The sequence below is a fragment of the Psammomys obesus genome, unplaced genomic scaffold (genome assembly GCF_907164565.1).
Source record: "Psammomys obesus unplaced genomic scaffold, mPsaObe1.curated_primary_1811, whole genome shotgun sequence".
Classification (NCBI taxonomy): domain Eukaryota; kingdom Metazoa; phylum Chordata; class Mammalia; order Rodentia; family Muridae; genus Psammomys; species Psammomys obesus.
Genome location: NW_026591086.1, coordinates 24145750 through 24171369, shown reverse-complemented (window position 1 = coordinate 24171369; position 25620 = coordinate 24145750).

Here is a 25620-nt window from a genome sequence, read left to right as displayed (position 1 = left end):
GGCTTCATCTTGGCAGTACATAATAGTCTAACAATCTGCTTCTTTGCCTGATTGTCTCATAAGCATCTCAGTCTTTGCATTACGAAGCTCTCCTGACGATAGCCCTTCACAGACCATCATGCTCACACTCCAGTCACGAGCCACAAAGTTCCATAACCACACCTAACACAACCTCAAGTGTTTTTATGTTTGTTTGTTTTATTTTTTATGTTACCTCCAAACTCCTTCCCATTATTTCATGTTTTTATACCATTCAGTTCCCAGCCATTCTCATCTCTGGCTGAGAGCAGTGCAATCACCTTGTACTCTGAGGTCTGTCTATTCCTTGTTCATCATCACGCAGCCATTACGGATAGTCGTGTTTTGGGAACAAGTTAGAGTATGTCACTAGATTGTAAACCACTACAAGCTAAGAATAAAACCCCAGGTCTTCAGGTGGACAAATCCATTGATGATCTGGCCCTTATCACTTCTTCTTCTCATAGCCCTTTCAACCAAGCTTGCCAAGCTTTGACTGTTCTAGAATGTTCTACGTTTGTTTACATTTTTGTTCTTGCTATTCTATTTATTTGGAGCGATCACTGCCAGAGTAGGACACAAATGACCTACTCTTTCTATAGTTCTGCAACGAACATTTTCTGAACATCCATTATAAACAAGCCCTGGTTCTTATTTTCCACCCTATCACAATCTGTAATTATTTATTGATTTATTGCTTTTGCTTTTACTTATCTGTCTCTCCCACTAAAACTTTGGCTGTTTCAGAGAAGATATTGTGTTTGTCTTATCCTGTAGCATACCCTTTACATTCAAATCTCTCTTGGCACGCAATACCTAATAACTATATACAAAACCTTGTAAATTGGTTCTACTTTATGTCTGAGGTTTCTCTTCCTATTAATTCATGTGGGGGCACACACATTTGTACATATATTCTGTGATTATTTTCTTAGAGTATGTCCTCCAGAGAGCGCAATCAAAAGTTTTCCTTCCTTTAATTTTCCCCATCACTTTTAAAAGATTTGCATTTTGTTGTTTCTGTAGTTATTCAAGCCAAACGTGAAAATTACTCTCTCCCACAGTAATTAGCTCCTTCTGGGAAAACTTCGGAGAAAAAAATTCTTTGTGGTCCTGCCCAGTCTGAGCTCTGATCTTATATTAATTTGGAAAAATTTGTATCCCTTACATACATCTCAAACTGGCAAAAATACTGATTGACAGCCTAAAACCCATGTCCCTCTCTTGGAGTGGGAGCTTATCCAGGGATTAGGAAATCACAGCACAGGCTAAAGGATCCAACTGGCTGCTACAGATCTAGAGACCCGGAGAAGAGCAGGCCAGATGGTTTAAACAAGCTTCTAGGCTAACAGCCTAGCACGAAGGAGAACCCAACTCCCTTGCTAGGTGCCGTGTTTCAAATGGTCTTGGAGGTGGGAATTAAGGTAATGAAAACCAGGTGACTAAATGCCAGTTTTTCTTGTTAAAAATGCAGATGGTACTTTCATGTGCAGCTGTTAGGTTTTTGGATGAAGACAGTGGGAATATATTTTGCTAATTTCTTTATTCTAAACCTAATTTTTTTTCCATTGGAAAAAAAATAAACGATTACACAAATGCAAGGTTAGGGTAGTGATTATTATCACATTTTTATTTCCATTTGCATTAGTTACCTCTTACTGTTTATAAAATTGCCCCCAAAACATGGTATCTTAAAACAACAAAATCTGGGTGAGACAAAATTAGGTCTTCTTCTTCTTCAGTCTCACAAGTTAACTCAAAGTGTCAGCTTGTCTGCAGAGGTCCCAAGGCCCAGGCTGGGGAAGGTCTCCTGAGAGCTCACGCATGTTCTTGCTGGAAGCGTTGAGTTCTATGTGGACTACTGGCTTCTGTTCCTGGCACTGAAGCTTCTTCATAGGGCAGCCCTAACATGGCAGCTTGCTTCTCTAGAGCAAGTGAACAAGAGGGCAAAGAGAATGCCAGCTAATGAAATTACTATTGACACTGAAGTTTCTGTTTTATCATCGGATCTCTAAGAGGCAGGCCTTTAACCTTTGCTGGGTTCAGTTTGTGAGAACGGTGGATATGAAGTGGGTAGGTCCACTCTACACACATGAAATGGGATTCCATATTGGAATGAATTCTAGGAGACAAGACTCATTGTGAGATCTTAGAAGCCATCTAACATACTGTTATCACTTCAACTATGCCATGCTGGACTGCCCAGTACAAACTTTGAGAACAGGTGACACTGAGCCCCAAGATATTTGTTCATTAGCCACATATGATGGTTAACCACGGTTGACAGCTAGATGGGGTCTATGATCAACGAAGAGACATGCCTAAGAGTGTTTTTGAGGGTATTTTATGGAATAATTAACAAGGGGAAGACACCTCTGCCCCAAATGAACATCACCTTCCATTAGTAGGTCAGATACAAAGATGCTTAAGGGAAAATTTGCTTTTTGCCTTCCCTCTTTTGTTCCTTGCCGGTAAGTGCATTCACTTTGTTGCTACCTCAACAGTTGTCATAGGAAACCAGCTTTTTCTGCCTTCTAACCTAGACTAAAAACTAGCAGCAATGCAGGAATCCTCCAGGTTTTCAGTGCCACGTTGCTCTGCTGAGACATCTAGCCTCATGGGTTGAGCAAGTCCTGGAATCCCAAATTCTCCAGTGTGAAGGTAGCCATTGTTAGACTACCCATTCTGGATCATGTAAGCAATCGAATAAATCCCCTTTATAAAATATTTTCATTCCACTGATTCCATTTCCCTAGAGATCCCTAATGAAACATGAGTTTGGAGCAGTCACTTTACTTCTGTAAGTTTTCATTTCTTAATGTCTAAAATTTGTACCTATAGAGTTAGAAGAAGAATTAGATGAGACATCAATGCCTAGAACTTAGCATAGACTACAACAAAATAGTATTAATTATTATCAATATACTTTACAAGGGGCAGTATTAGTGGTATTTAGAAAAGATTTGACTATGAAACACCCAATATTTGGGATGATGACTTCATATGAGTCAGATCAATAATAGATGTTAGTTCCCATTCTTTCTCTCTCCTTGCACACACATATATTTGTGTATGTGTGCATGCATATTCCTACATATATAAATACAACCTGCTCCGTTTCTATAATGCTACCTACATGCATGTGTTTTAGGTCTAACCATTTGGTGTTGGATGACCAGCTGTTGTGCTCTTCCCTAGAGAAGTCTATTTCTCCCACTCTCAACTCCTTAGTATAGCTCAACTAAGCTGTCCCCCATTTGCATTATTATTGGTCTCACCCTCGTTCAGGTCAAGTTTAGGTGGCCATGTTGGAGAGTCATTATGAGTGTTGCTCCTCTAACGTTTGCAGGAGACACAATCTCACAGAAAGCTACTGGCTCCTCTGGCTCTTCCAACCACCACCCCTACCCCCTTCAGCAATGGTACCCAGTCTTACGTGCAGGACTTGTGTTAGAGATGCATCAGTTGAGACTGGGCTCCACAACTCTAGATTTTGATAAGTTGTGAGTGTCTGTAATTGTCTTTATCTTACAAAGAGGAGTTTCCTTGATGAGGGGTGAGAAATACAATTTTCTATGGGTATAAGGATAAATGCTTAGAATGAAGGTAGGAATTATGCCACAGCATATTGTTAATGCCTCATAAAACCCGAATGCTTGCTGTCCTTCTCTGAACCCCACCCTAGTTTGCAATTCTTACCATGCTAGCCTTAGAACCCAGTGACTGAGGGTATGTTATCCTGACATCCTGGCTTCAGATCATGGCTCCACCATGACTAACATGCATGATTGGTGCATGCTAAAAGAGGAAACCTCCCCTTTTCTGTGAATCAGTGTCCTCTTCTACAAAATAGAGATAAAATCCAATAAAAAAACTACTGCAAATCTACAATCATATGATGAACATAAAATGCTAGTGTGATCTGTAATAAGTGCCTATTTGTGTTAATAAAGACAACCATTTATAGATGAATTCAGTCAATACTGAGAGTCACCTCTCTATGGGAAAATGTTCCAAAGGAGCTATTTGATTATTCCTAGATTTTGGCTATCAGGTATAGATCATAAATACTGAATCAGGACGTTTATAGGGAAATGAGTACAACTATAATTTACTGGTAATCATAATAAACCGAACTCAGAACAGTAAATACTGCACATTTTATCTCATATGCACATCCTACATTTTACACACACACATTTTCTCTGTGAGTGTGAGTGTGTGTGTGTGTGTGTATGAGTGTGTATGATGAAAACAGAAATGGAACCACAGCAGAGGAAGAAGAGACCTTACCAGAAGGGAGGGCAAACAACAGGGCAATAGAGTACATGTGACAGGATCAGCCGTGTACACTGGGAGGGTCCAGGAGACAGGGGGAGAACCAGCAAGAGAGGCAGGCAGGGGGCAAAGGAAAAATGTGCCGGGAGGGGGTGAATGGGACCAGAGTTTATATGAAACTACCATAGGAAATCAATATGATCTGGTATGCTAACATTAAAAAAAAAAGAAGGAAAAGAAAATAATAGAAAATACTATTTAAAAAAAAAAGGCAGGGGAACAGGGCTGGGTTTGCAAAAAGTGAGCATTGGAACTAAAGAGAAAGGACATTGAATCAGAATATGGAGAAAGAAAACAGCCACGGATGCTGGTTTGTGTGCTGTCCTTTTTAGTCTCTGTCCTCTGTGAAGCAAGGGAGAGATAAGAGAATGCCTTTGGTTGTTGAAGGACATAAGACCCTGTGGGCAGAAGATGTACTTTGATGGCCCTCCTTATAATGCATGAGAACATAATTGCCTGGTTAATTAAAATACATTCTATGTGCTGGGAACACTTGCCAGTCCAGTGAGGCAAAACTTGGGAGAATTTTTATCTTAAATTCAAAACTTCAGGGGAAAAGATTCAGGAGGATTGGATACGAATTTCTTTTTCAGACTGTGTCTTAGGGGAAGGCCCCTCTCACCTCGGTAAGGAGTCTGGTGCTCCCTTTCAGTCTGCAGCCACCATGGTCTTAGAAATAAATTCCTTCAGAGTGGGAGCAGGAGGGGTTGAAAGTCTGCTAAGGATAAAGCTCCGCTCCTGAGGTGAGTGTCACCTTCTGCAGCTGCTGCCCGGTCCTGCCTCTGCTTCCGTTTCTCCCCCCCCCCCTCCCGCCTCTCTCTCCAGTCCAGGCCTGCATCCTCACACCCTCTGCTCCTGCGTGTCCACTGGCCCACAAGCTCAGGCCCTGCCACCCTCCTAGCCAGTTGCTGTCCACCTCTGTGCTCTGGGTCAGCAACTTTGCAAACCTGCTGCCACCTTATGCCTTGGTGCTGTCAAGAGAAAGAAAGAGCAAGAAGCATGACCTTGGCGCTTAATACTCTTAACAGCAGCAAAATTCCTGAGAGCTGTAATACAGACAACAGGAAAAGCCTTTTATACTTCCTCCCTTTCTCTTTTCTCCCTTCCCCCCTCCTTTCCTCCCTCCCTTGTCCTTCCTTCTTAGCATGGCCCTTTCATAAAGTGTAAATGCTACTTGGGACTTAGAATGTACTTATATTTATTTTATGAATTATCTGAAGGACTTAGAAACATAAATCTTAAATATAGGTCTCAGTGACAGGGTATCTCAGGATGAAGAAAGTTGCTGTGTATTTTGAGGACCTAGGCTTCTGCTTCCCCAGCTATATTCTGACAAAGTTGACCACAGAATAATTTTTAAAGGTAAAAAAATTATTTCTTTGCACATTTGATGTTTTTCAAGCTGTGAATGGAAAAGCCTTTTGTCTTTCTTTCTTCCCTCTTTCCTTACCTCCCTCTTCCTTCCTCTTTCTTAGCATATCCCTTCCATATTTTAATTTTTCCCTTCATTTCTTAAATCATCTTCAGAGAGAGAAAAATTCTCCTTAGTGTCCACCACTGAAAATTGTAGAAATTAGAAGTTGATAACTAGAAACTGAATTTGGTTGGTGTAGCTTTTTTTTTTTTTTTAATGTTATGGATTCTATAGAATACTGACTTTTTTCAGTTTTAATGTTGGTATAAGGGTGGGTTGGGAGTTGGTGGAATGTTTACTTTGACCATACTTGGCAGATAATGGCAGAACTCCTTCAACCCCATGCCATTTCTCTATTGCTCTCACCAAGGCAGATGCATAGACACAGCCCACCCAGAAGGCTTATTTTGGAGACCTCAGAGGGAAGAGACTCTCTTTCAGTTCAGTTCTGTGTCACAAGACTGTCTCCCCTCCGTGCTTATTCCTAACTCCTGGCTTTGTTTCTGTTCCCTCTGAGACTCAAAGTCCCGTAGAGTGATGATCCTACCTGACTTTTCCCCAGTTCTCTGCTAGACTTTCCAGTGTCTTCTAGAAATCTAGAGTTATGATCAGCAAGCCTTCTTGTCCCTCCCGATTCTGAGCACTTACATCTGGCTAGTCCTGAGGACAGTGCCCTTGCAACCTTCTCACGCTCTTTTAGGGCTGAACGTAAATCAGAGAGAGCTTATTTTCACACTCAAGCTGTTCTTTCACAGTTCCTGATCTGCTGCATCTCCTGCCTTATTTGGAGAAGTTTCCTCTTTGATTGGCTCATTTTGTCTAATTCTTGTCTTACTGATTTGCCTTACTGCCTTTCTTTTCATCCCACTGGAGGAATTGTGAGATCAGAAGAATAGCAGACCCTGACCTCTCTGACTTTGTTTCCCCTAACTCCAGTCATCTTTTGCTCCATCCCACCTCAGCCATCTAACAACTGGCATAGTTGTTCTTGCCGTGTGGGTAACCACCTCCCTGAGCTTACACTTTCAACACAATTCCTTTTCAATACCACTCTCCAGTTCACTTTTACTGCACACACCAATGATTCTTTCGTTCCTTTGACACATGCAGGTGACAACTTCCTCCCATTCATCATTCCTTTCATGCCTTCACATCCCTGCTTCCTTACTTAGATTTTTGTGGTCCATTACACCAGTGACCATTAGCAGCAAATTTCCCTTTCTTCTTACTTCATATTCAGTTGTCAAAACTACAACTTGTTTGAACACATAGCTGCATAAAGATGTTAGGTTTTGCTAGGAAAATGACACCCAAGGATTATAAGGTGATTGGTTGCATTCAAACTACTGGCCACAACCCAAAAATAAGCACCCAACAGTGACCAACACATTTCCTTGTGAGTTCGCCTTCTCACTATTTAATAACACCATCCATCTTCCCACACTTCCTTATCACATCACTGCTCTGGCCATTTCCTACAAAAGAGTATGAGAAACTGCCTCTTCTTCCTACTTTCAAGCAAAAAGCCCTACCTACCTCTCAGGCCCCTTCCCTGGGCTGTCTCTTCCTTTCATTATCATGTCTCATGTCTTAGAGCTTGTCTCCTGTTCCTGCTCTAACACTCAATTCCTATGATCATTTCCTGTCTCTAGCATCATCACCTCTTTACATAAGAAACACATTCCTGTGTCTCACTTCAAGCGCCTATTGTCTTCTCTTGCTCCACATTACCTTCCTGCATTCTTCTCCACTTGCACTGTGTAGCAAAACACCACAGACTCCTTCCATCCCTACTGCTTGTCCTTCTTGACCCCATTCTCTTTTCAAATGGCAACAGTGTGCTTTCTATGTCTACCTTCCTGTTAAATGCTCCTCTTCTCTGGGTGCCTAGTAATCTCCAAGTCACTAAATAAAACTGATGCCTCTATGTCTTCACCCAAACCACTCTGCAGCTTTTGAAACAATAGACAAATTATTTCTTGGATCCTTTAGCATACTCTTAAGGGCAACCTGGTATGGTGAACAAGATACTCCAGACCTCACCTCAGCTCTGCCGGTCTTCTCATAGTAATCAGTCTAAATCTGTCTGTCTCTCTCTATCTGTCTGTCTTTGTGTCTGTCTCTGTCTCTCTGTCTTTGTGTCTGTCATTCTCTGTCTCTGTCTCTCTCTCAATAGCCTCTCCATTCATCCCAAACCATAGTCTGAATCAGTTGTCACAGAGCAGTCTACTCTCCCATTAGGGCATTTCTCCTATAACCTGGTGACCATTTTTCCTTGTTGTCTACCTACTTCACTGTTGCAAATTAGAACACAAATTTAAGAATGTTTGGAGCAGGAGACAGGCCTGCTGTGCTCACGGTCTGTCCCCAAACCATAGCACAGTGTTTTGAAAACAATGACTATGCTACATACACATGAATGACCCTTCTTTGTATATACACCTTCTTGGAGCCACTATACTTGGCACTTGGCACAGCTGTCTCCCCAAGTACAATTGATGATGAATTTTGTTACTGATTAAGCAATACATTTCATCAGTACAGATTTATTGACATTTATTTGATGAACATAGGGAAAATCAGACAGGCAAGCATTTTTTAGCAGTTTGTAGAAGGTTCAGAAGTATAAGCCTTCCTCCTGTAAATAGCATTTCCCCAGTGCTGCCAGCTGCCACCGCTTCTGCATGTCCAATACCTTAAGCATTCTACTGCTAGTCACACAATGGTATCTCCTAAGGACCTGACTCCAGAGAAGAACCAGGGAGAAAAAGATTATAGCCACAACCTGTCAGCTCCATAGATTTCTTATAAGTATGGCTTAAAATAAACCCAATATCAAATGAATAGTGTCTCTTTTAAGTTCTTTTGAACTTTATTTATTTATTTAGTTTTACAAACCTCCTGCAATTAATAGTAGAGGATGTAATGTTTGCTGCTTTTATTCATTCTTGAAATTGGCTATGTGTAAGACATGAGGTCAAGAAACAGAAACACAACAAGAAAAAGACCCAATGGGCAGTTTATAGGAAGGTATTTGCCATACATCTTGTTATTATATGACCTTATTTTAGTCAATATCACAACAAGTGCTACAAATAAAAAACCGAGGGAGGACATGAACAACAGTTTCTTTCAGCCTCCAGGCATGCTGCCTCCTGTCAGTGCCTGGTACTCCAGGAAGTTCATTTGTGTTCAGATTTTCCTTTGGGGTAAACAGGAACTAGGAGACATGGGGTTTGTAACAATTGAGGTCAGGACATCTTAATAAAGGCATCTTAATAAAGAACAATCAGAAGTTCTCCGTAGCGCACTCAGACTTATTTGGAAACAGCAGAACAGCAGAGCCCTGTGATAGGAATATTCACACCACAGTGAGCTGCTGGGGGTACTGAAAGAAGTATTGTATTGTATATGGTGTATGTACATGAGCGTGCAGGTGTGCTTGCTCATGCGTGTACATGCTGAAGGAGTTGATGACACTGGGTGTCTTCCTCTATCCACCTCTAATTTATTGCTATGAGGTCACTGAGCAGGTAGCCTGATGTTTGGCTGTCATGTTTGTAGAGCAAGTGTCCTTATCCACTGAGCCATCTCCCTGGCCCCTACCTCAGATTCTTTGTAACAACAATCTTTGGCTGCAGTGATTAATATTAGAATGGTATCCATGGGACACAGCTTTATAAAGTTCACTGTGGTGGCCTCTGAAGGCTTGATATGTAGCAGAGTTGATGATGACAATTGCAATCAGTCAGTCAGTCATGTCTAAGGACCTTTCATTTTTAACCTTTTCTTTTTTTTTAAATAAGGGGTTTCTCTGTGTAGCCGTGGATATCCTGGAACTCCTTGGTCCCAGATTCAAAGATCCACCTGCCTCTGTTTCCCAAGTGCTGGGATTAAAGATGTCATGACCACCTCATTTTTAAGTTTGTATTGCATCTACACCCTCTTTATAGAATTGATGCTTCATTTGCCTCTAAATTCTTGTTGAACATGATTATGGTTTCCCCGTGGAGGAGAAGTTCCATTCCTTCACTTGCTAGGAACCACTTGCTGCTTGACCATTCAGGGTGAGGGCTGGTCATAGCAGCTCACCATCCCAACACACACCTTAGCATCCCTCTTCATGTTGTAGCCACAAGGTTCCCCGTGTAGGTGTACTGTACCGCCTATTTCCTTCTGGGATCCTACCTCAGAGCAGAGAGCTGGGAAAGCCGGCATAATTAAACAGAGCTTGGGTTAAAGAGGATTTCCTGCTAAAGAAAACTGCTTTTCCATTGTTCTCCAATACTTCCTCTGTCCCTCTGCTTTACCCTAGAAACAAGTCTGTTAGGAGGAAAGAATGGAAGATACCTCATCATTGGTCTTTTGCTTTCCTCTCTCTTCTTTGGGGGTTGGGCTGGGACTTGAACTTAGGGCTGGCATGTCTGGGCGAGGGAGCACTCCATCACTGAGCTGAATTCCCAGCACTGTTGGTTGTCTCACAAGTGTTCTGTTCAGCCTCAGCACTAAAACATGTTCTCTGTCCAGTTTTATTAAAATGACCTTTCTTCTCATATCTCTATCATCTAACGCCTGTCCTCCTTCCTCCTTCTTCCTTCTTGATGCTGCATATTCCGCCAGTATCTCTCAGATACGCTGACCCCATCCCCAGTGCTACCCATGACGCCATCAGCGTGTGCTTCACCCCCCTCCCCCAGGCTTTGTGTTTGCAGCCACCACAGACCGCTGATGCCAACATGCTTTTTGTTCACACTCTTCTCTTCTCCGGGATCCTAACATCATCTGTCTCTTCTGTCACAATCCTGTCCGGTTTAAATGCCACCATTCTAAGCCTTTCCTAAAGGTCTCTGCAGGAAGTCCTCGGCTTCCATTATTTTGTTGTTCCCATAAATACTTTTCTTTAACCTTTGTTGCACTTTCTACATGCTTTATAGTTTTGGTATTTGTGAAAATGTCTTTCTCTCCTCTCTCTCTACTGCCTCTCAGCTCTGAGCAGGTAAGAGCCAGTATGTCTTTGGAAAACTTCGCAACACCTCAGAAACTGCCCGGCACACAGTGGGGACGCAGAGGCATTAGTATCAGTTTACACATATTTTATCTTCCATGTTATAGAAAAGCATTCTAAAGTCATTCCCTTCTACAGTAAAATAAATGAAAACATCCCTGTCCATCCCTGTGTGTGGTCTTTGGTATGATTACCTTCATGATGTGCTTTCATAATGCAGTGTAATTAAACTATACAGTTATGCACAATGGAACCAGAAAAAAAAAAAGAGAGAGAGAGAGACCCAAGAATACTTTTTAGGTAAATCTTGGAAGGCCTGATTTTATTCCTCCAGTTTTAGTCTTTTCACATTTGAAAATTAGTATTGCTAATATATTGTTGTCACAGAGAAAAAAATAAAGTAAAACCTGTTTAAGAGCTTCCAGGCACCATAGAGTGCATGGAGCTCAGGAAACAGGAATAAGACATAGACAGACTAATTGCTGGAGAAGGGAAATGTGCTTCTTGCTCACCACTTCAGTTTGAGTGATCTGTCTGAAAGTTCTCCAGGAGACTTCCGGAATATCCACCATTTGTTTGATAATGTTGGAAGATGATGCATTTGAAAATTTTAACTCCTTCAATACTTCCTAATTCAATGGGTTTTGTGTAGTTGAATTGTAATGGTAATGGTAATACTCTAAGATATGTTTAAAGTGAAGACGTAATAACGACCACTTATTAGTCATCTAATAATTCTCTGAATCTTTGTTTCATTTGCAATGCAGATAACATTGCTCCCATTTCATAGAAGAAGAAATAGAGACTGGGGAGATGGTTCGGCTTATCAAGTATTTGCTGCATAAGCCTGAGGCCCTGAGTTTAAGTCCCCAGGACCTGTGTGGGGGAAAAAATGAACAAAAACAAAACAAACAAAACCAGACAAGTATGCATCACTCATTAAGAACACTTGCTGGCTCTTCGAAAGAACCTGAATTCCTATCACCCAAAGCAACTCAACTGTCTATAACCAGGTATCCAACACATTGGGCCTCCATGCGGACTATGTACACACACAGTGCATATACATACTTTCAGGCAAACATTCACAAACATGAAATACAATAAAATAAATCAGTGCCAGGTGTGCCGGCTGTAACCTTGGCCCTGAGATGGTGTGGGGATATGGAGATAGGTGGATTTCTGGAGCTCGGTCTAGTCAATCAAGCAATCAATGAACTTTTGGCTCATTGAGAGACCTGGCCTTGAAACATAAGAAAGAGAGTGAGAGAGGAAAGCTATCTAACCTCTGGCCTCCAAGTGCACATATACATGCATAGACATCAATACACACATGAGCACATACAAACATATACATATGCATACACTGTACACGGAAGGAAGGAAGGAAGGAAGGAAGGAAGGAAGGAAGGAAGGAAGGAAGGAAGGAAGGAAGGAAGGAAGGAAGGAAAAAAGAAAAACAGACTCAAGGTACTAATTACCTTGTTCCAAGGTCCAGTTCTGGAGTGACTGCTCTTTCTTATTTCTGTCGCTTTTGTGCATCTCAGATACATTTATTGATGCTACACTGCCAATGGTACTTAGATAAGTACACAATACAATACAAGCTGTGTTCCCATCTAACACAGCTTTCACGAGTTTTGCTGGCAAGATTTATGTTGAGCAGGCTCAGGGGGAGTGCTCAATGGTGGCCACGGTAGGTGTAGGACTGGAGCCTTTCAGAACCTTACTGCTTTATCAGCCCTCCTAATTTTATAAATGAGGAAGATCATTAATCCCAGTCCTACCCAAATTTCCTGGTAAACCTGAGTATAGGAGGATTTCATGTGATCCTAGACTTTCTTTTTTAATTCTTTATTAATTACACTTTATTCACTGTGTATCCCCCCTGTGGTTCCCTCCCTCCTCCCATCCCAATCCCTCCCTTCCTCCATCCTCTGCACACATGCTCCTCCCCAAGTCCACTGATAAGGGAGGTCTTCTTTTCCTTCCTTCTGATCCTAGTCAATTAGGTCTCATCAGGAGTGGCTGTGTTGTCTTCTTCTGTGGCCTGGTAAGGCTGATCACCCCTCAGGGGGAGGTGATTAAAGAGCAGGCCAATCAGTTCATGTCAGAAATGGTCCTTGTTCCTATTACAGTGGAACCCACTTGGACACTGAACTGCTATGGGCTACATCTGTGCAGGGGTACTAGGTTATCTCCATGCATGGTCCTTGGAGTATCAGTCTCAGGAAAGACCCCTGTGCTCAGATTTTTTGGTTCTGTTGCTCTCTTGTGGAGTTCCTGTCCTCTCCAGATCTTACTGTTTCCCACTTCTTTCATAAGATTCCCTGCACTCTGCCCAAAGGTTGGCCATAAGTCTCAGGTTCTACTTTGATAGTCTGCAGGGCAGAGCCTTTCAGAGGTCCTCTGTGTCAGGCTCCTGACTTGTTCCCTCTTTTCTTCTTCTTCTGATGTCCATCTTCTTTGCCTTTCTGGATAGGGATTTTAGCAAGAGTCCTCCCTCCTGATTAGTTTCTTTAGGTGTACAGATTTTAGTAGGTTTATCCTAGAATATATGTCCATATGAGTGAGTATATATCGTGTGCGTCTTTCTGCTTCTGGGATAGCTCACTCAGGATGATCTTTTCCAGATCCCATTTACCTGCAAATTTCATGATTTCCTTGTTTTTAATTGCTGAGTAGTATTGCATTGTGTAAATGTATCCATTTTTCAGCTGAGGAACATCTGGGTTATTTCCAGGTTCTGGCTATTACGAATAAAACTGCTGTGAACATGGTTGAGCAAATGTCCTTGTTGTATACTTAAAAATATTTTGGAACAGGAACTCCACAGAAGAGCAACACAACCAAAAAATCTGGGCACAGGGGTCTTTTCTGAGACTGATACTCCAACCAAGGACCATGCGTGGAGATAACCTAGAACCCTTGTGCAAGGAAATCATGAAATTTGCAGACAAATAGCGGGAACTAGAAATGATCATCCTGAGTGAGGTATCCCAGAAGTAGAAAGACACACATGGTATATACTCATTTATAAGTGGATATTAGACATATAATTTAGGATAAACATACTAAAATCTGTACACCTAAAGAAGCTAAGCAAGAAGGAGGACCCTGGGTAAGATGATCAGTCCTCACTCAGAAAGGCAAACATGATGAACAGTGGAAGAAGGCAAAAACAGGGAACAGGACAGGAGCCTACCACAGAGGGCCTTTGAAAGACCACCCATCAGAGTATCAAAGCAGAGGCTGAGACTCAAAGCCAAACTTTGGGCAGAGTGCAGGGAATCTTATGAAAGAAGAGTGCTGAGGTGCTTAAGGAGTATGTGGGAACCTTCTCTTTACACCATCTCTGTTCGTTCTGTACTTGGCCTTGACTGTCCCCCAGCATGCTGCCACCCTTGAGAAGCTAAACCATGGTCGAATGTTCCATCTTTTCACAAGACCTAGAAAAGATAGCCTGACCAAAGGGGTGGCCAGAAAATGGAAAAGACAGGTTGTTCCAGGAGTGGCCCAGCTCGGTTTAAGCCTCAACATGCCCTTTAGAACAACAGTAACAGCAAAATGAGCCTGTTAATGTGCTGGGAAGGGCAAAAAGAGGCATTTCCTCCTAATCACAGGAACGAAGCTATACATCACCTTCTGTTTACAAACTCACTCCCATACACGCAGGTTTTAAGTGGTTGAGGGGAGATGTTTTGCGTTGCTTCTTATGCATATTTAAACACACTTTTCTCAGTTGTTACATAAACTGTTTAAACATCAAAAGCTTCAAAGACATAGAAACCTGAAAAAAAAAAAAAAACATTTTGTGTTGAGCTGCAGCTATATTTTTTTAATGGCAAATGCAGCCATCTAAGTGTTCTTTTTCCTATTTTCTGTCTCACCTACAACAAAACACCTCAACAGTAACATGAGAGACAGTGTTCAGAAAGCAATTCGAAACACATTTAAAAAGCTGCTTTGGAAAAAAAAAAGAGTCAAGCAATTTTTTTTCCTTTATAGGCTACAGAAAAGAAAACCCCCTCTTTTAGAGGGCAAAAAGTTGACAAGGGAGGAAAAAGCAAAGCATAGTATCTCATCTAAAATCTTGCAGGCAAACATGGGCTGTTGTTATAGGAAGCAGAGGGTAAGCCTCGCTTGTAAACATGACCTCTTCGATGAGGGAGATGTGTCTGACTGAAGCATTACTGTACTGAATGAACCTTCAACACTTACACTGCAAAGGCGTAAGCCATTAGCAAAGAAATCTAAACGGATACATTCATTTATAATAAAAGTAAATACAACGGAACTCGGCCACAATAATATATAATTCTATCTATGCATTTTAATCCTCAAGACGTAAAACTGCAAGAAGTAGGTGAAAATAAACATTCTTATCTTGCAAAGTATGAATTTGGTTAGTATTTTCCATGGCATGGAAATAGTGGGTGAGTATGGCCTTGAACTCCTGATCCTGTTTCTTACATTTCTTACATGCTGGGGCTGCAGGTGTGCCACTATGTTAGTCTGTAACCTAAGACTATTACCCAAATGGACACATAAACAGAAAAGGACATGGCTACTTTATACTGTTAAAATTAGTATTTTATTTGGACATCTAAATTTCCTACAAAAAGCTAATTCCTACAAGAAAAACATAAATATTAATTGTGAAAAATCAGGGAACTGAATAAACAGGAATGAGTTGTTGCCAATGGTCCTGAATGTGACTAATTGGAGGGGAATTAGATGTTGGAATTCAAATGACTAACAGAGCAGATTTTTTATTTATTGTTTGTTTGTTTTTTGAGACAGGGTTTTTGTGTTTAGCAGAGCTCTGGATGACCTGGGCTCACTTTGTAGACATGCCAGAGAATTTTATGGTAATCATCACATGGTCTCGGTCACTGATTTCCAGTAACATGCTTCCTTAAAGCTCCTATCCTTCAAAAGAAAGCAGGTACAATTTATCAAGTTACCAATGGTTTCATTAAACATGGTATCATTTGAGGGATAGTGACTAGGAATACATTATCTAAAACTTTTGTTTTTAGGTTGTCTAAATCATTATGAATCTAAAGAGAGAATATCTCGGCAGTTTTTTATTTAAAAAATTCAATATATAATTACCATATTATAGAGCCATTACACTCCTTGACATATATGCCCAAGAGACTGAGAGTAGGTTCTTAATATATGAACATGTGCATCTGCGGCACCACTATCCATAACGGCCAAAAGACAGGTAGCCCAAATGTCCATCAACAGATGACTATGGAATAGTGTTTGGCCACCGAAAAAAACTGAAGTACTGATACGTGTTGCAACAGTAGGTGAATCTTAAAAACATTATGTTAAGTGAAAGAAGTTAGATCAGTCACGTGTTGTATTCTATTTATATGACATGCTGAGATTAAGGAAATCCATGGAAACTGTTGGGAACTGCTTATCAACACTGTGAATACGCTAAATACCGCTCAGTTATTATCATATTGCTATGAGTAGTGTTTTGTGAATTTTGCCTTTAAAGACAAGAAAAACATCCAGAAAGAAAGTGTAAAGGTATGAAAACTTAAAATGTGGCTCAGAAAAATATGAACAGTTTTGTATAAAAGAACAGACAGTGTGATGGTTAGTTTTAATTACATTCTTGGTACAGCCTAGAATTGTCTAGAAAGAGCATCTCAGTGAGAAGGTGTCTAGATTGGGTTTGACTGTGGACATGTCTCCAGCAGATTGCTTTTAACTGTGCTGATTATAGGAACATCCAGCCCACTGTGGGTGGCACCACTCCCTGGGTCTCGGTCCTGGGCCTGCTATAAGGGTCAAAAGTGAATAGCAAACATTCATGCATTCATTTTGCTTTGCTCTCAACTGTAGATGTCATGTAACTATCTGTTTTAAGTGCTTACTGCCTTGATTCTCCACAGTGAAGGATCGCAATATAGAATTGTAAGCTACAATAAGCTCCCTCCTCCCAATTTTCTTTTGTCAGGATATTTTATCATAGCAACAGAAATGAAACTATAAAAATTAAGGTGGAGGTTCCTCAAAGAACTATAAATAGCTCTACCATGTGTTCTAGCTATCATGATCTGGGGCTTATAGACAAAGGTCTCTGCGTTCTACTACAGAAATATTTGCTTATCTGTGTTCACAGCTGACCTGTTCACAATAGCCAAGATATGGAAATAGCATAGATCTCTATCAATCAATGAATGGATAATGAAAATGTGGTACATTTACAAAATGAAATATTATTCAGTTTTTACAAGTAATAAAGCTAAGAAAATTTCAGGCAAATTGATGGAGCTAGAAATAATCATTCTGAGTGAGGTAACCCAAATTCAGAATATAAATATCACATGTTCTCACTCATGTGTGGATGGTAACTTTAACTCTTTAGCTATGTGTGTTTAAATTAATCCATAAATGTCAGTAAATAAGTAAAAGGGTCACAGGAGGGTTTTTTTCCCAAGGGAGTGAAAATAGAGTATAAGAAGTATAAAGGGGCAATGAGGAATAAGGATTCCAGAAGGGTTAACTGGGGAAAATCAAGGCTGGGTAAAGGAGGGACCATGGAGAGTTATAAGTAACACTAAGGACTTTGGAAAAGGCCATATATAAACCCAGTATAGTAGAAGCTTAATAAAATATATACATATATACAGATAAAAAAAGTTTAAATAGATTTACCTTATAACACAGGGGTGGGACACAGCCTCTCCAAGACACCACTAAGTTATTAAATAAAAAGCTCATTGTTTGAAATGTATTATTTGTTTTGGAGTTGCTGCTAACTGGGGTCCAAAAGACACCACAAATAACGTAGGTTCTTGTCACTGCTCTGGGTGGCCCTCCAGAACCTGATGGTTAAAACATATTGCTGAAGATAACACATGTGTGAGTCATACAACATGAAGAAATCAAGTGTGTATCAACATGGAGGCTTCATCCTTACTGGTTGCTGGAGTGCCATGTATGTTACCATGAAAGGAAAGTAACTATTCGTCTTATGGAGCTGTGAACACTATACTAACAACCAGCCAGGCAAGATATGCTCACTGGTACAACTGTGATATAAATATTGGAGTAACCACCACTTCACAATGCCTGGCACAACTAATAGGGCCAAAAAAACTAAGACCAGGTAGGTCATGGACCCTAAGGGAGAGCCTATTACCGCTATTTGGCTAAATGAATAACTTTTAAAGACCTATCACCATCCCTGTAGATTAATGCATCACTCAGCCTTTATTAGAGAAGCTTATATTTTGCAGGTGCCAATTAACACAAAGACCTACAGCCGGTCAATGTGCAGAATAGAAACAGCAAGGTGATCATTCCTGAATTAAACATCTGGGTCTTACGCCATCCTCTTAAGGGTCAAGAATTATGAAAACAAGGCAATGGAAACATTATCAGACCCAAAGGCGACGGGTAAGCGCAGTGAAACAATGTCTTCTAGATATAGCAGGCCAGCTGACATATGAACTCACAGTACTGTGACTGCACAAGTACTGCACAAGACCTACACAAAACCAGGTCAGGCCAACCCCCGGTCTAGGGGAGGGAACAGAGCTACACTGCTAGCTGAGCATATATTGACAGTTGATAACTGCTGGGAGGGAGAGGGTCAGTTTTCTTCAGGGATGCAACCCCTGAGAGGCCACCATGTTTCAGTAAATGGTTTTACACCCATGGACATACTGGCAGCATCAAGGAGACTGAGTGGATTGAAAAAAAAAGAAAGAGCAAATGAAACTGGGATGCAAACGTGGTAGGGAGATAAAGAAGAGGTTGAAGGGAAGGAAATGGGAGGTGGACTTGATAAAAAACCATTATTTTGCATGTATTAAATTCACAAACAATAAAAAATTAAAGTCTGACATACAATAAGACCTGAATATAGTAAAACAAACAAACAAAAAACAAAAGTAAACCCCAAAAATAAGTGTAAGAACCCAAATCTCCATAGAAAGGCACGTTCCACAAATGCAAAATTCCCCAAGGCAAATTTAAGAAGATTTTTTTTTCTTTTTGTAGACTAATATGGCTTTTAATTTGTGATCTGCCAGCCTCAGCCTCCCTAGGCTGCCTAGCCACAATTTTTTCTCTTTATTTTTAAAATTTTATTTATTTTTTATTAATTACAGTTTATTCACTTTGTATCCCAGCTAATCCCTAATCCCCCCCTCAATCGCACCCTCCATCCCTCATCTCCTCCCATGTCTCTCCCCAAGTCCACTGATAGGAGAGGTCAGGAAGAATTTTTATAAAAGAAAAAGATATAATAGAAATATTTCATCTTTATTCTGTTGAGACAATTACCTATTAAAGGTTTAAATTTCATTTTGTTGATAATAGATAATTCACTTGTATTTTATGAAGTTATATCATTGTAATATGTGGCATAATTCTAGGACTTTCAATATACTCTTGGTCTTATTTCTAGTAGTAGATTTTTCCTTCATATGCCCCATCTTTAGAAAGTAATACAAAGATGTATTTTAGCCTATTTTTTTCCTATTGTCCAAAACAATTTTAAGTTAAGTTTAAATATTCTTAGCATGCACAGCAAAGAGTTCTATCGGAACAGGAGATGTGAAGCAACTGTCCAGCACAAAAGGAGGGCTGCAGAAATCTACCTGTTGTGTCTGAATTATAGAGATGTATGATATGGTTATTTCAAAAAATTTTAATGATTGGGGTGAGTTGACCTGAAAAAAGGGAGAAAAGCAATTTGCAAAAAGACACGAAGCCTGTGTTGAGTATAATACGGAAGGATAAGACAGCAAACAGGAAAGGAAATGGAAAGCGTTCAGGAGGCAATTACTGTCTCTCCCAGGGTTCTGTGAATGGTCTAGCAGTAGGTGCCCCCCAGTGGAAAGGGGCCATCTCCATGAATAGGACCCGAGGGAAGTAATCAGAGATAAGAAATAACCAGAGGCAAAAGATACAGAACAAGGAGGAAGGATGACAAGGTTTGCGGTCTGAACTTCAAATGCATACACAATGTGAAAGCTGAGAGCTAAATGAAGGGTCTGCCCACAAAAATTACAAAGCTGTGAGATGATGGAATACAAGCTCACTGAAGGAGGCAGCAAAGTCATGTGAGAGGACACAGCAGTGGGGTATGGAAAGGCAGCCTCCTCATCTGTAGCAGAAAGGACTGTGCGCTTCGTGTTCAAACGTGTAGATGGGAAAGCTGACTAGGCGCCTCACTGTGGAGGCCGGAGGATGACCTGTGGACGCTGTTTCTCTTCTTCCACAGTTTAAGTTCCAGGGATCAAACTCAGATTGTCGGCCTTGGTGGCAAGCATCATTACCTGCCGAGCCCTCTCACTGCCCTAGTTCTCAGTGTTTCTTGTTTTGTTTGTTTGTCTCAAGCTGGCCTCTGCCTCAGTCTCCCAGGTGCTAGGACCACAGGCATGCTCCACCGCACACAGCCCTGAACACTTGAGGTGTGTCAGAAGCAGTTCTACCGCTTCACATCCCTCTCAAAATATTCACTCATATCTGTGATTACGCCTCTGAGCCAACGTTCTCTTAGGGAGGAGGAGTGTTTGTTCATTGACTGTAAGGGAGTTTGAATGGAAGGCCTCGCGCCTGCGCGCTAAGTGAGCACAAGGCGGATGGTCCACGCCTGCGGCCCTTTTCTTTTCTTTTTTCCTTTTTAAGTCAGAAGAAGGCTTGAACTGATGATGCTCTTGGTCTAAGTCTCCCCACTGGTTGAAAGGTAGGCCTAGGCCACCACGCTCAGCTTGAAGAGCACTTCAAATGTTAGATGACACAGCTGTGTATTTGACATCGTCACTTTCACTGTCATTTCTTCATGTTCCTATGTCCTAGTTTTCTCATCTAAGAACAGACGCTCACAGCAGTGGCCATGCATGTCACATGTTGATACGACTGAGGGGCTGAGAAGACATGACGGTGCTGTGGTGTGTGCGGCAACTGTGCACATCATACTGACTTTAACTTTGCTGGCACCAGTGTTTGTGCTATTCTCTGTCACTCATGGTCATACTGTTTGTATGCTTCAGTGGAATAACACAGCAAAGGAAAAGATTTTGTTCAAAATCAGTATAAAATGTTTTTGCTATAAAATTATGATACAAAAGAAATGATGACTTCAATTTTTCTGTATGTATTTAAAAATTAAATGTTATTTTAAATAACAATATTGTATCAAAAAGAGGAACCATGAACATTAAAATGCCTTAAAATTAACTTAGGACAATTAGTGTGAATTATCAAAATGTCAGCAAATAAGAGTATATGCGCTCAATTATTAAAAAAAATTAAACAGGTGTTTAAATGAGATAAAACCACCTTTTGAATAAATGAGAATATGAGATGAACTGTGCTTTTTAACTATAGAAAAGAGGGGCCCTAATTGCTTTTCCATAGGTACAGGCTAATATTTTATTTAAAAAAAAGTTTCAAAAAGAAATAATCAGTATGGTGAACACATTTCTGTGCAATTCTATCCTCTCCCAATGGATCCTTGGCCCTGACAATGAAAGGGAATTTAAATATCAATCTAGTATAGAGTATTAGTAGGAAATGCTAACCAAAGTGAAAAGAAAGTAGGTTCTTACAGAGTCCATAGCTTAGCAGAGTAATTTTCTGCACAGGTTTTGGACCCTTGAAAGGGAACATAAAGATGAAGCAAGGTTCTGGAAGGTGACTGGCTAAAAACACAGTAGGGGAATAAGCAAGAGACAGCATTGGGGATAAGAAGGATTAACAGCACAGGCATGAAAACAACTAGTTCATGGGCAAGAGGTCAGGACTTACGAAAGGTCATCACTTCCCCTCTCCCTTTCCTCCCTCCAACCCTTCATATCTCCTCTTCTCAAATCCCTCTCAGATCCCCTGTCAAACTGGAAGCCACTTTTCATTTTATTATATTTTTTACATACACACAAATTTGTGTGTGTGCAAATATATGTACACATATATTTATAAGTACACATGCATGTGAAAATATATATAACTTTGACCTGCAGAGTCTGTTTTTGTTGTTTCTGTGGGTGAGGCCCAGGAAATTTTTCTCTTTCCACATTAGGAGCTCTATGGATATTGTCATTGTTCTGATCTTATATGTGCAGCCATTTCTGGAAAAGACTGTTCCCTGCAGATTTTTCCAGCCTTTACAATGTTCCCACCCTTCTTCTGCAATGTTTCTTGAAGATCCATAAGTGCAGGAGCTATAATACAGATGTATCCATTGTGCCTGGGTTCCCCATGATCCATTGATCTCTGCTCTGTGTCCAGTTATTCACTCAGCCATGTTCACAACTACCCTATCCATAATATCCAGGAAAAGAAAACAATCTAAATGTCCTTCAGCAGATAAATGGTAAGGAAAATGTGGTACATATATATCTATATCTATATATACCTGTATATAACAGAATATTATTTAGCTATAAAGAAAAATGAAATTTCCAGGTAAATGGATGGAAAAAAAAACAACCCCAAACTGATATTGAATAAGATAAACCAGACCCAAAAAGATGAATGACACATATTCTCTCCGCCTGGGGTTGTTAGCTGTCAGCATTCACATGTGAGTATACAATATGGAATAACCACTGAAACTAACAAAGTATAAAGGGACCAAAGGTGGTATCGGGGCTTGGGAGGGGAACGGTAGGATGAAAGTGATATGAAATGGCAATTGGAATGACGGATAAGAGCCTCCAACTGGAAAGGAAGTAGGTAAGTCAATACAGAAAAAGGAGGGACAAATAATACCAAGCCTATTTGACAAAGCCTCAGGGAATCATATGACTACGTCTTCCCCTAAAATTATACACAATAGGTATGAGAGAGAGAGACACGGAGAGAGAGAAAAATTAAGCCATTTGGGTTGTCAATGTTCCCCACAGATAAATCATAGACTAACAAAAATTCAGTACCAGATGTAAGAAACCTCCTTATGAAGGGTTGGTCAAGATAGTTCAGCTGAGTCCCCAAACATTATAGATTATCAATGATTGCCTCTCAGGGGTTGAGGGTTAGCCCCTATTCCTGAAGAGACCATATACTTAGAACACATAACCCAGATGATTCAAGAGAGTTCTGACATGAAAGCCTCTTTCATGCAGTCTAGCCTCCATGGTTTCAGAAAATCCTGTACAAACTGCTGAGGGAGAGGAGCAATTAAGCATTTTTACCCAGCTGGAGTATCTAGAGCAATTGCCAGCATGGTAAGATATGCATAAAGGTATAAAATATGACACTCATATGTCAGTAACAACCAAGTCTCACTCAACAGGAAAGAAACCACGCCTGGTACTAGAAACCTAACCAGCTTTCCAAGGCTAATGAGGGCATGAACCTCGGAAAAGAATCTACTCCCACCACTTTGATAGACCAATATAATCCCTTACTACATTCTAAACTTTTATTATTGTACCCACAAATAAAGGTAGCTATCACCCCTCATCAAAGAAACTTCTCTTTACAGCAAATGGAGTCCACCACAGAAAAGCACACGTGCACACACACACACACGCACACACAATTTAAGTGAAATCAAAGGAAGCATTAATTATCTACATAGGTTCCAGGATTGGGAATTACACTAAGAAATATTAATCTTTTTTTGTATCTAACCCTAATTTTTTTATGTGAATATCAGGTTGTCCTTTAATTTTCTACCTAGTTTCCATACTTTTTCAGAGACTCACATATGCTTTGCTCTTGCTGAGAAATGAATGCATGAGCCCCCAATTCTCCCAGGTTATCCTTGCTTGCAGAAATTGGTTTTCCTCCAACTGATAAGACAGGTCATTCTCCCAGCCTCATATATGCATGAGGCTGACTCTCAGAAATAACATTTTGAAACCTTTTCATACTAAATATTTTAGTCTCTGAAGATAATATCAATGGGTGGGGTCTGGGGTACTACCTACAACTTCTAACTCTAATTGATGCCATTGTCGATACAGCCATAGTGGGTCTGCTTGAGGACAAAGTCAGCTTTCTCCCCTCCTTTAGCTTGCCAAGAAGCATCTTCATGGATTTGTCTCTTTCATTTTCCCTAAAGCTTTGTCAGATAAAGAAAACCTGTAAGCATCTTGACAACAAAATTTATCTGAACAGCAATTCGATATGAATTTAGAAGGACAACTGAAACCTTAGTGCACATTAACATCAATTTGTCAAACTTCAGTGACTAAGGACACATAGCATTGTGGGACCTTGTAAATAATTCTTTTACCTTTGGAAAAACCCTTTAGTTATAGCCAGGATGACTGCATCAATCTACAGCTACACTCCAGAGTTAACAAGATGTTAGAGTTTCCACAAGAGATGACTACTAGTCATTTAGATGTCACTGAAGTGTTCCTCTGCATTTTTAATTAATCATCACAAACTCCTGAAAGAGATTTTTCAAGATGATGCGGGGACGACTGAGATTTTAAAACACAGGTAAGGAAGACAGAATAATTTTTTCACTAGTGCTTGAGCCATGCCAAAAGCACTCTCATCACCCATCTCCATCTATAGTCAAGTCACATGGAAAATCAATTTTTAGGTTGTGTGGACTGCAATAATAAAGTCTGAGATGGACGGTAGGACAGGGGAAATGAAGAAGCTACATGGTGTTCTAGAAATAGCTGGGACTGCTTTAAAAGGATGGAAGCTCATCGGCTAAAACACAGCCCGTCTCTCACAGCAATCTGGAGACAACAGGCTGCTACCGTGGTAGGGCCTCCATGTGTGTGAGAACTGTGAATTGTATTGTGATAACCTGAACTGACTGGAAAGTCACATATTCCGGAGATCAGCAAAGACCCACAGCCCAAGCACATGGGAACAGCAGAAGAGAGGTAAAACTGGGAGGCACGGCTGGATTAAAGCTCACTTTTACATTCACTGTGCAACTGTCCAGTTCTTAATGATCATAGTTCATCAGTAAGACAGAGGAAAATGTAAAGAGGAGGCTGTTGCTCTGACTGACTTTGTATTGCCCTAGGCAAAAGCAGAAGAAATTGAAGAGGGAAGTCCTTCCCAGGTCATTATAAACCAAGGTCCCTCTGTCTGCTAATAGGAGTACACTGTCAGATTCTAATAATACAGCATGATTATGTAACAGGCTATTATTGGAGAAAGCTGGGCACAGAGGACACATAGAAACTCATCTGCAGCAGGTGGGCCTTGCCAAAAAAGTTCCAAATGTCAAGCAAAACAAAATATGAAGACTTGTCTGTATGTGAATTTGTGTCAGCCCGTGTCCGGTGATCCATTAGTCAAAAGTTAACCTCCATTTGTAACAGAGGAAGCAGTTGCCTTCCAGTCTTGCTACCTGACTCGCTGTTTTAAGGTAAAGAAAGCATGAAGAGTGGGCCCATCCTATGCAAGTACAATATTGGGACAGCACCTGTGTTAGAGCTCCCATGTGGGCCATAGTCTACTTTCTGCCAGTGCAAGAAAATGTCAAGGTAGGATAATTTGTAAAAGAGTTAATTTTTTTAGGTTTCTAACTTCTTTTTTATTCTTTTTATTATCATTTATTACAATTTATTTAATTTGTATCCTGGCTGTGGCTCCCTTTCTTGTCTCCTCCCAATCCCACCCTCCCTCCCTCTTCTCACACTATTCCCCTCCCTAGTCCACTGATAGGGGAGGTCTTCCTCCCCTTCTATATGACTATAGCCTATCAGGTCTTGAGGTATCTAAGCAGAGGCTGAGATTCATAGGCAAACTTTGGGTAGAGTGCAGGGAATCTTATGAAAAAAGGGGGAGATAGAAAGACCTGGAGGGGACAGGAGCTCCACAAGGAGACCAACAGAGCCAAAATAACTGAGACCTGGAGGCCCTGGAGAGATTGATACCC